At 40.5% G+C, this 14,696-nt stretch overlaps 1 protein-coding gene across 4 annotated transcripts in view; it reads right to left on the bottom strand.

Annotated features, from left to right (window-relative positions):
- Positions 1-14,696, bottom strand: part of Ube3d (ubiquitin protein ligase E3D) — a 99,629-nt gene that overhangs the window by 52,784 nt on the left and 32,149 nt on the right. The window lies entirely within an intron of this gene.

The following is a 14,696-nucleotide window of genomic DNA, read 5'->3' as shown; positions in this document are numbered from 1 at the left end:
GAGACTTTTTCTGAATATCTAAGTTCTTTTCCTTTTTTCAAAGCCCAAATCCAGTCTTCATCAACAGGTATGTGTCAATTACTTGTGAGATCTTCCCATCTAAGCCACTGCTGTTTCTTCTGAATAAAAAAACACAGTGCAGGATTTATAGCCTTTCAGACTGAGAACTCCTTTCAGAAACAGGTGAAAAATGCTACACAGAAGGTATAGGTAGGAGAATCTTGGTCTGAGGAAGTACCAGGCAAAAAATGGAGACTCTATCTGAAAAACAATCAAGGCATAAAAACCCTGACAGTGTGGTTCAAGTGGTAGACTACCTGCCTAACAAGTGTGAGATTCTGGGTTCAAACTCCAGTATTGGTGAGAGAGACAGCAAAACAGTCAGACACAGACAGGTGTGTACTGTGATACTTGCCAAAAACAACATATGCATACGCTAATGCAACTTTAAATTCAGTTTATTTTTTGCTCTAGTACTAGGGCTTGAAACTAGGACCTGGGTGCCATCGCTTAGCTTTTTCGCTCAAGGCTATCACTCTACCTACCACCTGGGCCAAACCTCTACTTCCAGATTTTTTTTTTTTTTTTTGGTAGTTAATTGAAGAGTCTCACTGATTTTCCTAACCTGGCTGCCCTCCAACTGCTATCCTCGGATCTCAGCCTCCTGAGTAGCTAGGATTACAGTATGAGCCAAATTCAATTTTATGGGCTTGAATGTATCCTGAAATCTGGAGGTTATGGCAGTCCTCCAAGGTTCCTGTCACCGCTTTTGATTCAATATCTATCCCTGTATTACAACGCCTCAAAATTTTGGCTTGAAACAAGGAACATCTGGCAGTTTCTGCAGGATGAGAGTTTGGAAGCAACTTAGCTGGCGGTTCTAGTTCAGAGTCTCTCAAAAGATTACAGTCAAGATGTCAGCAGGGGCAAAAGGCATCTAGAGGCTGGATGGGGCCAATCATCCTATCTAGACAAGTGTGCAGAAGTATGTGCTCCCAGCACTGCCAGCAGGGGGCGGCACTCCTCACCACCTGCCTCCACCTCATCTTCTCAGGCTGCCATCTGGATTCCCTCCCAAAAAGTGATTGGAGACCCAGCAGAGAATCCACTGTGTCTCCGTGACCCATTGTCTCGTGGCTGAGTGCTATTTGGGAGAAATCCCCAGGCCTATTCATACTCAAGACAATAAAAGTGAGCTCCACTTCTTACAGGAAAGAAATCAGAGGCAACGTGGACATACTGTAAAGGCAACGCCACCTACAAGTAATTAAATGGTACAGAGAGAGGATTGTGCTTAATTTGCCTGTTCCCTAACTGTTCTCAGCACAGCATTACTGAGAAAATACCCAAATTTACTGATAGTGAGTCAGGAAGAATCTGGAGGCTTTCATAGTAAGCCTGCAAATTGGAAAGTAAACAATTTTTTAAAGAATCTAAATAGTATCATCAATTATTTAGCCTTCACAAACCATGTAATGAAGAAGACATAGCAATTCCTGAGCTATGCCTAGCTTAAGGATAGATGTTTTGGCTAAGGAAAACTTTAAATAAGAAGGTTAAAAACAGGTAAATGGTAAGAGTAATTTATCATTACCAAAAAAAAATGTTTTTAAAGGAAAAAAGTAAGCACCACAATCTCTACCCAGTTAAAATTTTCCTCCCAAGTGAGCTAAAAAATACTGCTGCCTTGAGCATTTCCTGAATTCCCAACTTCTCGAATTTGCCCTTAAAATTTTTTTTCTTAATTTAGGCTCTGCATATCTATGAGCCTGACAAGTGACATGGCCTGAGGAGGCACAGCTGCCAGCTGTAAGCCACAGAGATGCAGAAAAATAGGTGTGCATGTCCCATTAGCATTCATTAGTGTCACCTGCAACACATATGTAGCTCATCAGTCAAAAATTAAGATCTTCAGCCAAGCACTGGTGACTCGTGTTTGTAATCCTGGCCACTCAGGAGGCTTAGATCTAATGGATCAGTTTGAAACCAGCCAGGGCAGAGAAGTTCAGAAGATTAACCATCTTCTCAGAGTTCATCTCCAAATAACCAGCAACAAGCTAGACTGGAGATATGGTTAAAGTAGTCAGTGATGCCTAAGCAAGAAAACAAGCAAGCAGAAGGCCGAAACCCTAATACAAGAAAAATGACAATACCTTCATCGTGTAAAACAACAGCTTTGAGTTAAAATGTATTTTCTCTTGTTTCAATGGGTTTGGGTACAAATGTACAGAGAATTTATGTAAGTTTTCCAAGCTGTACATTTGAATGTCATGGCTCTAGGGTAGAGGTTGTGGGGAAGGAGTGCTTCAAGCCAGTACGCAGGAGAGAGTGCATCATGTTCTTCAGGGAAAGGAGAAGAAAGGAGGAGAAGCTGAATTCCCAAGTGGAAATATAAGCTTGAAGACGGTGGCTTCGGGAGGCTTCCTCTTCTTCCCCTCTCTGGATATGGACACTCATGAAATATTCGGCCGTGTGTACTTAGATAACATCTCGTAGTAGTTCATTCTGTTCACAAGCTGGCACACTGGACACTGGTCAACATGCAAAGCCAGGATGGACAGTGACACTGTCCCTGGATTTGGGATTAGAAACCACCCTAGACTTGGTTTGATGGGAGTCTTTTCCTAAGACTTGTTTCTCATATAGTCACCAGGTAAGTGAAGACGGTTTGCAAGGTGAATAATACCAGATATAGCTGTAGCTTCCACAAGAGCAAGACTTTCATAACTTATACAGTGTTGAACAGGTGAATGCATGAATAAACAACAAATTTTGTACTTGCATTGTGTCCAGTATGTGAGAGAGAGAGAGAGAGAGAGAGAAAGAGAGAAAGAAAGAGAGAAAGAAAGAAAGAGAGAGAGAAAGAGAAAGAAGAAAGGATAGAGGGAAGAAAAAGGAGGGACAGAAAGAAAAACATAGAAACAGAGACAGAAAACTACAAAATATAATTATCAAATATTTTAAAACATATTACTATGGGGAGAACAACAGAAGAGTGACGTTGATCAAGATGCACCATATAAACTGATTTGCTTAATTGAAACCCTCTGCGCAACTACAAGTAAGTTTTTAAGTATGAATATAAAATTTGTAAGTAAATAAAAATGCTCTTATGAATTCCCTTCTGCTGATGAACAGGCACTCGCAGGAATCACAGACATGTAACTGCCCTGCCTACCCCAGCCCTCCCCCTTGCTGAACTGTGAGCACATTGCAGGCTGCCTGCTGACATGGGAAGGGCCTGGCCCGGTGAACATGCGCACTCCAATCTCCTTCCTTAAACTTTCTTTTTTCTTTGTGCTGGCACTGGGCTTGAACTCAGGACCTGGGAGCTGTACCTGAAATTTTTTGCTCAAGGTTAGTGCTCTATCACTTGAGCTACAGCTCCATGTCTGCCTCTTCTGGGAGCTAACTGGAGATAAGAGTCTTACAGACTCAAAGCCTGCCTGGGCCAACTTTGAACCATGATCCTCAGATATAGCCACCTAAGCAGCTAAGATGACAGGTATGACCCACCAGCACCCAGCAAACTTTTATTTTTCAATTTTGATTTAATTAATATCAGGCAACTTGGTCCTTTTGTATTTTCTCTGATCCACATGTGATATTCCTTTGTAATCCCTCAAAATTTAATGTATTGGGCCTAGTATGCCCAAAAAGCAATCCCTCCACGATCAGACAAGATTCCTAAATAGCATACTGTATATTCCTCTTTGCAATTCACATTGAACCTTAGAATACTAAGATACTGAAGAGTACAGTTGAAAAAGTATCTACATCCAATTTCACCAAGTCCACAGATTCACAATTAATTTAATGACAAAAATGCTATCCGCAGCAAGTAGGATACGTTAACAGCAATGTGTTACAAAGATGATCTCACTATTATTTGACTGAGGCATCTTTTCTTTCTCTTTCACTCTGTTAAGATCCTCTTTACTTCTGGAAATCTATCTTACAATGTCCCACCTTTGTGCCTTTGCTCAAGCAGTCTCTTCTTCCACCTCCTGCTCCTCCTGTCTTTCTACACCTTAGTTCTCAGAACAAGTGCTGTCTTCTTTTGGAATTGTTCAACTAGAGTTCTTGAGGAAGTACCTTTTTCATTATGCATAGCACATGTACCTCACAGAGCTCTTAGGTAATCTGTTCGTCTCTAAGATAAAGTATCAGACTGGAAATAAGAATTCTGCCTATTTTTTTTTTTGTTTTTTTGTTTTTTTTTGGGTCCAGTCGTGGGGCCTGAACTCTGGGCCTGGGCGCTGTCCCTCAGCTCTTCAGCTCAAGGCTAGTGCTCTACCACTTGAGCCACAGCACCACTTCTGGCTTTTTGCTTATGTGGTGCTGAGGAATCGAACCTAGGGCCTCATGCATGCAAGGCAAGCACTCTACCACTGGGCCACCTTCCCAGCCCAATTCTGCCTATTTGTACCTGTACCTCCAATACCTCTCACCAGGAAGCTGCACTCACAGGAAGTCTAAGAGAATTTCCTGGAATCTGAAGCTAAGTACTACTTTTGTTAAGAACTTGGCAACGAGAGAAAAACAAAATCTTCAGTTTATGAGGCAAATCAAACATACAAAAGAGCTTAAGATGATACTCTTTAAGATGCCTGTATATCTCCCAAAGTCACAAAATTATAAGACGTTCAATATAGCTATCCTACAGGGAGTTAAGATCCAGAGAGGAGGCTTTGGCCTGGCTGGGCATAGCTACACTCAAGTGGAAAATAGAGGATGACATTCCATGTCTGCTTCCAGTCTCCTACTCTTCCCATTGCAAAATGCCAGGTGGTCTTTCACAATTTGTAAGTGCAGCCAAAGAGGCAAGTCATCTCAGTCAAATGCCCTAACAAGCACCTCCTATTAGAAAGGCAGGAAGTATTCTTGTAACTGTCTTACTTCAGAGTGCCCAATCCTCCACACAACAGAAGATTATGGAACAAGATGGTCCAACAGTCTTTTCCAGTTAGACAACAGCAATGTTCCAGTGTTGTTCTACTCTTGAGGCACATACCTGATGAATGATACCTAAAAGAAACGAATAATCTGAATATATATACACCTACCTGAAAAACTATGTGGCAAGGACTATTGCTAAGAACACGGCACTCTCCATAACCCAAAGTCCTGCCTTGTTGCAGAGGTTTTTAGATACAACTACCTGATTTCATCCAAGAGGTTAAAGGCACCTGGTAAGCTAAGGTGGGTCACTAACAACCAGAAAGGAAATGAAGCAGTATGTAAGACTGACTCCTAAAGAAAGCAGTCAACCAGGTGACATACAGGAAAGCTCAATGCTGATGCACTGAGGAGAAAAAAAAATAATAGTATTTGAAAAGAAGCCCAGAGGATCAGTCAAATGTGAAAAGGAAGAAACAGACTGGACCCAAAGGGACAGGATGCTTTGAAACAATGGACATTTAGCAATAACCTAAGGTGGATTTGGAGGCAGACAATTAAGATTGGTGTTGGCAACTAAGTATTGAGCTTGGGGGGAAAGGGTAGAAAGAAGGTACTAAAATTAGGTTTGGAAACAATGGCCAAATTTAGGTTTCTTTAGTATCAAAAAAAGACTACAGGTGCCTTGATGAAAGAAGCTCAGAATGAAAAAACCTATTTTTATTTCTATTAAAAAATTGATAGGTTAATGAATAGATTTTAAGATTAATTTAAAAACTCTATTCCTTCTTCTGGTGTCCACAGGCAGTAGTTTTTAGTAAGAGTTGGTAAATACCAACACAAGAAGGATGTACAGTCAATGGAATCAAGGAATTTGATGATAGACCTCTTTCTTACATTCCAAGTCTACTGTAGCTAAGCTATGCCTACCTTGTGGGCAGTGAACCTGATGATCTAGATGGCACCTTCCCCACAGAAATGTTATGAAAATTAAATGAAGTTAAGCTATTAAAGAGCTTAGCACAAGTTTGATGCACCATAAAAGCGTGATCTACAAAAGTTAGGATAAGCTCATTAAAAACCACAAAATTTATTCTTAAAGCCTTTAAAAGTATTATATAAAGTATATAAAAAAGAATACATAGATGTACAGATAATAAAAATATTATTCCCCCAAAGAAAGTAGGCAGTCTATAGTATTTGTATATATTTTATATATTTGTATATGTGGTATATTTATATTACATATGTGTATATATACATGTGTGTATATATTATATATACATATCTACTCTGAATCAAACTCTTTTGGACTTATTGATTTAGAAACAAACTCTGATAAAAATTAGTAAGGTAGCTATGCACTGGTGGCTCATACCTGTAATCCCAGCTACTCAGGAGGCTAAGATCTGAGGTTTGTGGTTGGAGCCAGCCTAGGCAGGAAAAGTCCCTGAGACTCTTATCTCCAATTAACCATCAAAAAGTGGGAAGTGATGCAGTGGCTCAAGAGAGAGCTCTAGCCTTGAGCCAAAAAGATCTGGGACAGCACCCTGGCTCTGATTTCAAAACCCAGGACAGGCATATACACACACACACACACAAAATTAGCAAGGTAAAGTTACTTTATCATCAAAGGTACCTTTACTTTATGTCACTAAAGATTTATGAAAATGACACAAGTGAAGGAAAGGAGAACAGGAAAAGTCCACAGGATGAAAAACATAACAATTTTCTCTATATTTGTCTGACAGTTCCCAAGGACATAAGGAAGTAGCATTCACTATTAAAGAAAATTTTATAAGTCTGATAAAACCTTATCCATGCAACAAAAAGCATGAATTTTAACACCAATCCCTTTCCTATAGAAACATAACAAAGATAATGTGGACACTGGGTGAAATGGAAAGACCTGTGACTAGTTATACACTCTGAACAGACAAAATGAACTATGTATCATCTGTACAAATGAATACATTTATAAGAAGTTGCAGTAGTTCATTCTGATTGGACATGACAGAGAACATGGCAGACACAGGAGAAGGCAGGACTGAGAACTTTGAATAAATGCCTACCAGGCCAGAGGATTCCTTGAATACTTATCCAAGGAGAGAAAGACTTGAGCAGGAGGACGGCAGGCCAGGCTGGCTGTAGAAACAGTCGGGATTAGAGAGTTTAGATAGGTGTTTAGAAGAGATGCAAATAAACACCACATAGAATATAAACACAAGTCAGTCACTGGTGGCTATAATCCTTAGCTACTCATGAGGCTGAGATCTGACGAACAGAATTTAAAGCAAGCCTGGGCAGAAAAGTCTGTGAGACTCCAATTAACTCCAAATTAACTCTCCACTTAACTACCAAAAAAAAACCTCAAACCCAAATTAGAGCTGTGGCTCAAGTGGTAGAGTGCCACCCTTTGGCCAAAAAAAGCTAAGGGAATTGTCCAAGCCTTGAGTTCAAACCCCCATCAAATCAAATAAAAATGTGAACACAATATGAATGTCACAATGAAGTCCATTGTTTGGTACAATTAGCAATGAGATCTTTTTGGTACCATAAAAATTACATACATTTAAAATAGAGTGGCAAGCACCTGAATTAGGCTGATAAAATTGGGAGAGAGCAAGGTGGATGGGATGACTTTACAGCAGCCTGGACATGAAGAAAGCAGAAGAGCAAAGGCCAACTTACGTTTTGAGCCCAGGTACAAGGAGAATCGTGGAGCTGGTAAGCAAAGCTACAAAGAGGAGACACACAAGCCCTCCAGGAACATTAATGAGGCTCTTCCCTTTGGGACACATTGAATTTGACAAGCCAGAGGGATCCAGCAGAGACAGCACAAAGACGAGACAGAGATGAAAGCAAAGAGCTTCAGTGAGAGGAAGGGCTGGAAATGTGAGCTTGATAGTGATGACTCAACAGAATTCATTTCTATTGTAAGAACCCAAGAGCTCAACAAAGAATATAACAATCTAAAGAGAGCACTCCAGCCCCGCACTGGTGGCTCACACCTGTAATACTAGCTACTGAGGAGGCTGAGATTTGAGGATCATGGTTTGAAGCTAGCCTTGGCCGGAAAGGCTGTGAGACTCTTATCTCCACTAAACTACCAAAAAAGCTGGAAGTGGTGCTGTGGCTCAAGTGGTACAATGCTAGCCTTGAGCAAAAGAAGTTCAGGGACAGTGCCAGGCCCAGAGTTCAAGCTCCGGGACAGGTACAAACAAAACATAACACACACAAAATGTACTCTATTACTAGGCTGTAGAAAAAATAGAGATGATACAGAAGAATGGAAAGCTCAAAAGAAAAAGAGAAAAGTGAAGATGTCAAGGGACAGAAATAAACTAAATACCAAGGCAAGTATTTTCAAGAAGAAATGGTAAATATTAAATATTAAAATATTAGAGAACAGAAAAAATGATTTTGCTTACCACGTGTTCACTTACTATTTCTGAATCAGTTTACTTAACAAAACAGTTGCAGTCAATTCTCAGTACAGAGTACATGTAGACATACGCGAAAAACACGACACAATTTTAGCTCTGACAGAAGTAAAACTTGAAACCATATTTCAAAAAAATATCGTAAAACTGAAAATCGGGTGACAGGGTGAATACAGCATTAATATTCACTACTCTCTAGTTTACTGATGTTTACAACCTAAAAATATGAAGTCTACAAAAAATATGAGTGCTAATCACAGAAAAGTAAGTTCCAATGTCCAAGATGCAGAACCACAATAGTAGTTAAATAAGCTGTGAGTGTATCCGCGCACACATACCAGGCCTGGGGCTTGAACTCAGCCCTGGGCTTTTTTGTTTAAGGCTACTGTGTGCTCTACCACTTCAGCCACAGTGCCACTTTGAGCCTTTTTGGTGGTTAATTGGAGATGAGAGTCTCAGGGATTTTCCTGACTGGGGGCCAGCTTCAAACCTCGATCCTCAGATCTCAGCCTCCTGAGCAGCTAGGATTGCAGGTGTGAATCACTGGCATCTAGGTGAAAGTCATTTTTTTTAAAGAGATAAAATCCTACCAAATAGGCCAAAATTAGTTAGCCATTAATATCAAATCTGGAACAGGTATGCAAAGGAGAGAGTAAGTACACAACAGCCCTCAAGACAACTACTGAACCAGACCCACTGAACTAAAATATGAGTGAATACAAGTAAATAAGATTCTCTAGTCAACAGATCCAGGACTAAGTTGAGACTGGACTGGTTTTGTAAGATGAGGAAATAAGGAAGCACTCCAGGTTAAAGGGACGGGGATATCTGAAAGAGACTTGGGGGCCATCCTGGAAACAGCGCCCCAGGGCTGAAGCTGGAAGGATTCGAGCAATGACATAAATGTACAAATAACCATGTTAACAGAATAGTGTTGGATTCTAATCCACAATGTTAGATCACAAAAAGAAACAAATACAATCTTTATGATATAAACCCTTCTCTAGTGAGATTTGGTGAAATCTAAATAAAGCCAGAAATATAGTTAGAGCAGTAGCTGGGTTCCCCAGTTTTTGATAAAGGTATTAAAGGTAATGTGAAAGGAAAACGAAACTGAAAAAAGAAATAGGTGTGCGGCTCACAAACACCATTTCTACTATCTTTGTAACTTTGTTATAAATGTAAAACCACTCCAAAATAAGAAAGTTTAATTTTAGGGTTGGAGGCATGGCTCAGTTGGTAGAGCACCAGCAATGAGCAAAGCATCAGGTACTGAGTTCCAGCCCCAATCTTGCAAGAATAAATAAATAAATAACGTTTATTTCTAAAGACTGCATAAATTTATCCCAAGAATAGTAACTTTGCTCTTTTCTGTCCTCTTTAAAGTAATCCTTGAAGACAGAGGCATGAGATATGTACAAAAGTTTTCACTATAGAGAAAAATGGAAATTAATTCAAAGAGAATGTTTAGACATTAGGGAATATCAGACCACAGTGTGGAATAGCGGACCGTGGTTTTAAAAAATGAGATGCACTTGTATGTACTAAAAAGATACAAGCAGCATGAAAGAATTACAAAACCCTATTAAGGCATTATTTGTTATTACACATTCTTATGAATTATTTAATTAAGAAGAAAACAGAAAATACAAACCTGCACTTGTCTAGCTAGGTTTGACCGAGGCATACCATTCTGATCTCAGCGTTACTGTATGAAACAGGACTAGAATTGCTGAGGGAAGCTGAGAAAATTGAAGGCTGGCCCTAGGATATTGAAATGATTTCACAAGGAAAATGCTTTTATCATTTACCTGAGAAATGGCCTTCTCTTCCTTTTTATCTAAGTTGGGGAGAGAATTTTTGTCCACGGTGGAGGGAAATGGTGACAGAAGAGTCCATGTGGCACACGCTGCAGGGCCAGCAGAGGCCTGCACACTGCTGGAGGCTTTGGCCGGAAGGCCTGCCTTGTCCCTCATAGGAGTCACAATGGCAGACAGGTTTAACCATGGGAATGCCAAGAATGAAATGTTATAGTTATGCCTGCACCCACAGGGTTCTCATAGCAGTCTGTGTGTATATTATATATATATATATATATATTTTTTTTTTTTTTTTAAATCCCCAAATGAGGGCTGGGAAGGTGGCTCAGGGGTAGAGTGCTTGTCTTGCATGCATGAGGCCCTGGGTTTGATTCCTCAGCACCACATAAAAGAAAAAGCAGGAAGTGGTGCTGTGGCTCAAGTGGTAGAGCACTAGCCTAGCCTTGAGCTAAAGAGCTGAGGGACAGTGCCCAGGCCCAGAGTTGAGGACCCACAAATGACCAAAAAAAAAAAAATTCCCCAAATGACAAAAAATGAAACAGACGTCTTCCCTTTGCTACAGCTATCCTTGGACTCCAACATTCAGATTTCAACCCTAAAGAAGCAGAACCAACCAGAACATTCTAGTTTCTGTGCATGGCAAGCATCCCGGTAAAACCCTGGCAGATACTACTGATTACACATCTTCCTGACACTGTCATATGAAGGCAAAGGTCCTTCCAAAATGGATGTTCCAAAACTCACCAAGAAAATTCTCAAGAAATTCTTACCTTGAAGGCATTCCTTTGAGTAGCTGCTAAAATTCCATTACAGACTTGAGTTTTTCCTTACTATGTTTTAAAAGAGTTCATTTCCCATCAATACTCATTGGTATCTTTAAAAATAACATTTTGAGAAGCTTCAGCTATCTAATTAAAAGCCTTCTCCGAAACCACAGCTAAGTTTCAGTAAGTGATTAGAAGCTACAATCCAACTCTCAATATTCATTAAAATAAACCACATAGTTTCTTCAGTCCTTCATTTGATAACATAAGAGTAACATAATATTCTTTGCAAGGCAACAATAACACATTCACCCCTAATGAACCCAACTATGGCTTTGTCTGTGCCTGCACTCAATAGATGACAAACTGGAGAAAGTCACAGCCTAGGGAAGAATAAAACCCACAAATGCATGACCACGAACCTCAGATGAGTTCCTGTATCTTGGTCCAAAGGTTCATTTAAAATCCTTCAGAAGAGGTGACAACATCCAAACAAAAAAGAAATGTAGTGGGTACTACCTGATTACAAAATGGTAACCCCTTCTGTGTAACACCTGAATAATAACAATCAACTTACCTTCTCTTCCACTTCTAGCCCTCTAGTACCCTTCCTTTCACACAAGCCAGAGAAGAACAAGTCTTTCCTCTTCACAAAACTTAATCCATGCACCAATTCCATCTGCTGATTTCCATCCATCCTGACTTCCTTTCCTCTGCTTACTAAAGGGCTGTGGACCCAGCTCCCAAGCTAGGTGCTCACAGGAGCCTGAGACACTGACCGCTCATGCCTTGTCCTAGATTATGCCTCCCTCACGTGATACTCAGGTGTTGTCAACAGGAATCTCCTTCTGCCCCTCACAGACTGGGGCCTGACAGACTTACTTGCTTACCCAGGGCAGGCTCCTCTCCTTCCCTTCTGGGCCAGTCTTTCTGACACAGTGGTCCATCCTGCTAACTTCTGCCTGCTAACACTGCTTTTGAGTCACTGCTCCCAGCAAATGACCTTCATAATTTAATCCAACAAAGTCAACATTTTACCAGAACCACTTCCTACTTCTGGCATGTATGTTCTTCCCTTAGTGCCTAAAAAGCCATACTTGGTTGCTTTCATCCTACATGCCTGTCATTCCTCTCTCTAGACTTATTGTCCTTTATTTTATCCATAAATGTGGGAATCTTCTTCTAAATAGTCCTGCTCAAGGCAATCTTATTCTGGCTTCAACTACAAGAAAATAAACAGATATATTGCCCTTAGAAACTGATTGATTGAGGTAACTCCTTTATACACTACTTAATTATATATGTATATATGTATGTGTATATATACACACACACATAAACACACACACACACACATACGTAAAGGTGGGAATCAGTGGCTCACGCTTACCATCCTAGCTAGTCATGAGAATGAGGATTATGGTTTGAAGCCAGCCCATGCAGGAAAGTCCGTGAGATTTTTAACTCCAATTAATCAGCAAAAAGCTAGAAGTGGAGCTATGGATCAAGTGACAGAGTGCCATCCTTGAGCGAAAACGCTCAGGGATAGAGCCCAGACCTTTAGATTACGCTTCAGAATGACACAAAAAATAAGTAAAACAAACAAAAAACTAAGTTTAAAATAAACACAATTCGAGATAGAATGGGGGGAGAGTGAGAGAGAGATCAATCAGAGCAAGTACTCAGTACTCGCTGGTACCACAGGCCCTGTGAGCCAGAAAATTCCTTGCTGTGAGGCTCTCTCCAGTGAACCCTACAATGCTCTAAGTATCCCCCTTTCACTTTACTAGATGCCAGTTAATCCCCCACCCACATTGTAACATTCAACAATGGTACCAGATATAATCAACTGTCCCCTCATAGGACAAAATTTCCTTCAGTCTAGAGAATTCAGGCCACACACAATTTTGACAGAATCAAACTCCAGAAGTGAAGAGCCTCCAATATTCCAAATACAAAACATAGATCAATAAAAACACAAACAACAAAGAACATTAGTGCTCACTGAAATGTGAAAGTCTGGCTGGAGCAAGGAAGGAGTAATTAAAAAAAAAACACAGTTCAACATGTTGAGAGAGATTGCTAGAAAGAACAGTCTAAAAATATGACATGCCAATTTTTGCCAGTGCTCAAGGAAATAAAGACATAGTTCCATTTGCTATTTTCCTCTTTTAGATGCCATCTGGCAAAGCCACACTTCCACTAGAAAAGAGTTCTACCCAGGTGGACTAAAATAGACCATATACCACCCCATGTGTCAAAAATATGCCAGGGAGTCTGAGTGTGTTCAGTCATGTCCCCAAAAGAAGACACTCACGTCCTTAGTAAACAGAAGTAAATACCTTCCAGAATGTTTACCCAACTTGCAAGACATCCCACCTACTTCAGGGAATGTAAGATCACAAAGTACTAGAATCTGGGTGCCAATGAAAACTAAGTTTGTCAGGTGCTGGTGGCTCACGCTTGGAAACCTAGCTATTCGGGAAGCTGAGATCTGAGAATCATGATTTGAAGCCAGCCCACGCAAGAAAGTCCATCAAACTCTTATCTCCAATGAATCACCAAAAGGCCAAAAGTGCTACTGTGGCTCAAGTGGCTAAACACCAGTCTTGAATGGAAAATGCTAAAGAACAATGCCCAAGCTCTGAGTTCAAGCCCCAGTACTGGCACAAAAAGAAAAAATATACAATAGTCTCTCAAACTCTGTGAGAATAATTCAGGTTTTCAGTTTTCTCTATTAACTTTGATTCTTGGATGTTAGCTCTTCTAAAGGTGAGGGGGGCTGAGTTTAGTTTACGTCTCTTCAGAGTACTGCTTTTCCCATGTTTGATGGCTTGACTAGAATTCCTGCACCAGGACGGGGACTTTGTGCCTGCCAACCTGCTCTCTTTGCTGGGTACTTGTCAAAGATCTGAAGACACAACTTGCATTTCTATGCTGGTGTGTAGTGCTCTGCTGGCCTTTGTTTTAGTTTATACATGACTCTAAGTTCTTGGAACTTTTATGACTTCTAATGCTGGAATAATTTTTAAAAGTACGTGATTTTTTAAAAGTACGTGATTTTTCTGTTTTCTGTCTGGAGCACGAAAGTGACCATCTGAACATGCTGAACAAGTAAAAACTTCCAACCTCTCAAAACCAAATGCTCGTTGTCCGCACTGGGAATGGCTTCCCCTCAGTCATGGCTCACCACTTCACTGCCTTCCAATTTCCCACTTAAATACCTTAAATATCTTTCCTGACAAGTTCCTCCACCCACCCTCAAACTCCCAGTTAGTCCTTGGCTTCAGTTCCCCCTTCCCCTCAACTAAGATTAATCTATCACTCTTGTCTCCTGCTGTTCTTTACCCCACCCCACCCCACCCCACAGGATCAGAAGACACGAGAAGATGCAAAGAGCAGAGATCCCTGTAATCAAGAGTAAAAGCCATGTAAACATTTAACTTTGTGGATTTTAAGAAAGGAAACAGGACTTAGTACCACAGTGGTATGTACAGAAGGCTGAGACTAGAGGAAAACGAGCATTATTTCAGTGAAAGCAAGCACTCACAGTAGTCTGTGACAATTCTGTCAATGTGAAGTACCCAGACCAGACCAGCAGCAGGACTGCTAGAAGCTTCTGGCAGGGAAGTATTGTGGATTATTTCATTCATTCCTTTGTTATTGTTATTATTTCATTTCTATTGTTGGTCATGGGGCTTGAACTCAGGGTCTGGGCTTTTTTGCTCAAGGCTAGGCTCTACCAATTTCAGCCACAGCGCCAGTCCCAG

Source organism: Dipodomys merriami, unplaced genomic scaffold (assembly GCF_024711535.1).
Source record: "Dipodomys merriami isolate MVZ:Mamm:240054 unplaced genomic scaffold, mDipMer1.0.p SCAF_8, whole genome shotgun sequence".
Classification (NCBI taxonomy): Eukaryota; Metazoa; Chordata; class Mammalia; order Rodentia; family Heteromyidae; genus Dipodomys; species Dipodomys merriami.
The sequence above is the reverse complement of the archived record's forward strand: the minus strand, read 5'-3'. Positions and strand labels throughout refer to the sequence as shown.